Below are 3,364 nucleotides of genomic sequence, written 5' to 3'. Positions count from 1 at the left end.
CAGGAGCATTGAACCAATTTACAAACAACAGTTTGCAAAATGTTACTACAATCACTTTTGCCTCTAAGCATCTGCAGCATGGGGAGCACCCTGAAATGTGCCAGGGTGCAGCTAAGAGAAGCACACATGGTGGAGAGAACTGTGGCCCTCCACATTAGCGGTGAGCAGCCTTGCTTGTTTCATTTCTGTAAAGTACTATCCTGTGACTAATCCCTTTATGCAGCTCCTGTCCATGTGACTCACTCTGTTCTGATATCAGGGATGTATGAAGATGACATCTGCAGTCCCATTAAACTTTAATCAGGTCCACTGAAATTAGTGTTTAGTAATTTTGTTTTGGGGCTGAAGTGATGGCTCAGCTGTTAAAGTCCAGGCTCTTAAACCAAAAATATAAGAGTAATTTTGTTTTGAAAACAGTAATTTTCTTTAAAAAATTTTCAGCATTTACATATATAAACCATTGTTAATACATGGGCATTACACAAAAGCAGCTGCAGCTCACAGAGCATCATTGCTAGAGCATTCAAAATGGCCATCAGTCTTCTCCAATGGACAAATCATGGCAGAAATACTATATTGCAATGGGAAGAAGTTGAGGGTAACTGGTGGTTAGCAGGGTTAAGACATACATGTAAGCATACATTTCAGATCATTTTTGAAGCATGATGGGAAACTAGTAAAGAATTACATTTAATAGCAACATGAAGGCACTTCTCCTATGTCTGCCTAGACTCTTACTTTTGTCTGATTTGTGATAATTTTTCTGCTTAAATTTTTAAAAATAACTTATGTTTCAGGTGGAATAAATTGCCCTCTCCTTATTGGTTGAAGTGGGAACTTGTCATACATATGTGATCAATCAAAATACATCAATTTGATTATAATAACCATGTAATTGCAATAACAGATATTCCTAGCACTAGTTTTGTGGTATAGAAAGGAGAATTCATGTTGGCATATATTCTGGTGTATATACCCCTAAATTATATTCTATGGAATTTCTTTCAAATAAAAAAATTAATTTTATCTTTTCAGAATCACTAGAATGTAATATAATAGATCCTTAAATACCAAGATGTTCTTCTGTATAAAGTTGCTAGCTATTTTAGAACAGTAACCAGTTCTCTTAATTCTCTGCCAGGCCTCCTCAAAGTTTCCAGTCTAGCCCCTTCAAATATATCTGCCAACCATTCCTCCCTCAATTTTCCAACAGTCAGTTTAAGCAGTGCTTTCTCCCAGTTTTCCAAATACTAGCATTGGGAAGTCAATATAAATGGTCTTACATAAACGTTATGTTTCTTTTTTTTAGTGGCTATCATTTATTATTATTATTTTTTAATTAGGTATTTCCTCATTTACATTTCCAATGATATCCCAAAAGTCCCCTATCCCACCCCCCCACTCCCCTACCCACCCACTCCCCCTTTTTGGCCCTGGCGTTCGCCTGTACTGGGGCATATAAAGTTTGCATGTCCAATGGGCCTCTCTTTCCAGTGATGGCCTACTAGGCCATCTTTTGATACATATGCAGCTAGAGACAAGAGCTCCGGGGTACTGGTTAGTTCATATTGTTGTTCCACCTATAGTGTTGCAGTTCCCTTTAGTTCCTTGGGTGCTTTCTCTAGCTCCTCCATTGGGGGCTCTGTGATCCATTCAATAGCTGACTGTGAGCATCCACTTCTGTGTTTGCTAGGCTCCTGCATAGTCTCACAAGAGACAGCTATATCTGAGTAAACTTTATGTTTCAAGTGGCAAAAGAGACTACCTCTCTTGCTGGTTTTTGTTTTACCATGGAAATTTTATGATTTCTATAGTAAACACACTTTAGGAAATAGAAGCTATATCAAAAATGAGAAGGAAAAGATCACCTCGGTATACAGATAATAATGTAACATTCCAATATATTTCCAAAAGAAAAAATGTATTTTTATTTTCATTCTACAGATATGTGTTCATGTGAGTGGGTGTACTTGCACATATGTACAGAGAATCATGTTTCATCCAGCTTTTACACAGGTGTTGGTGAAACTCCGGCTCTCACACTTTGAGTGGAGAGCACTTTATTGATTGAGCTGTCTCCCCAGTGCTGTTTTCTGCATCTTAAGACTACTGTGGCATCACATTGCCAAATTCACATGAGGTCCTCTTAGCTTTAAATCAGGAGAGTCCAACCTTTTGATTACCTACAAACACATTGTCCTCTGTTCATGGCTCTCCTGGGATAAGTGCAGCTTCTGGTCTACAGGTGGAACACATGGTATGTGGCAACACAGATCTGATGGTGGGACGATCATATCAGTGTTCATTTCACCGCAGACAGAAAATATGATGTCAGTATTGTACATTTATTGAAACAGCTCAGCTCATTAAAGTGTGTTCCCACCTGTGTGTATAGTTGTGCAGATGTGTGTATCTCTGATGCCAAAAGAGGATCAGCTTGTTCTATGGGTGCTGGGATCCAAACTGAAGTCTTCCTGGTTGTACAGCCAACACTCAAACACTGAGTCATCTCTCCAGCCGATAGTTTGTTTTATTAGTTTGGTTTTGTAGTATCAAACCTAGAAAGGAATGTTTTCCAAGTTCAGAGTCCTGAAGTAGCTGTATTGACTTTTTTTTTCCTGTTAAATTAGTGGCCAGATAAAACCATATAGTGACAGTGGAGTTTTAAACAAACAAGAGGTCAGGGAGATGGTTCAGCAGGTAAAGGCACTTGTCACTGTTGGAATTTGTCAAAAGACCCTTACTCATTAGAAACACAGACACTGCCACCAGTGCTGAATTATGCAGGAGGATATTTTTTATTATTACTTATTTTTCTCAATTACATTTCCAATGCTATCCCAAAAGTTCCCCATACCCTTCTCCCCACTTCCCTACCCACCCATTCCCATTTTTTGGCCCTGGTGTTCCTCTGTACTGGGGCATATGAAGTTTGCGTGTCCAATGGGCCTCTCTTTCCAGTGTTGGCCATCTAGGCCATCTTTTGATACGTATGCAGCTAGAGTCAAGAGCTCTGGGGTACTGGTTATTTCATAATGTTGTTGCACCTACAGGGTTGCAGATCTCTTTAGCTCCTTGGATACTTTCTCTAGCTCCTCCATTGGGGGCCCTGTGATCAATCCAATAGCTGACTGTGAGCATCCACTTATGTGTTTGCTAGGCCCCGGCCTAGTCTCACAAGAGACAGTTATATCAGGGTCCTTTCAGCAAATGCTTGCTAGTGTATGCAATGGTGTCATCGTTTGGAGGCTAATTATGGGATGGGTTCCTGGATATGGCAGTCTCTAGATGGTCCATCCTTTTGTCTCAGCTCCAAACTTTGTCTCTGTAACTCCTTCCATGGGTGATTGTTTCCAATTCTAAG

This window comes from Mus caroli, chromosome 4, assembly GCF_900094665.2.
Source record: "Mus caroli chromosome 4, CAROLI_EIJ_v1.1, whole genome shotgun sequence".
NCBI classification, from domain to species: domain Eukaryota; kingdom Metazoa; phylum Chordata; class Mammalia; order Rodentia; family Muridae; genus Mus; species Mus caroli.
Note: the sequence above shows the minus strand (reverse complement) of the source record.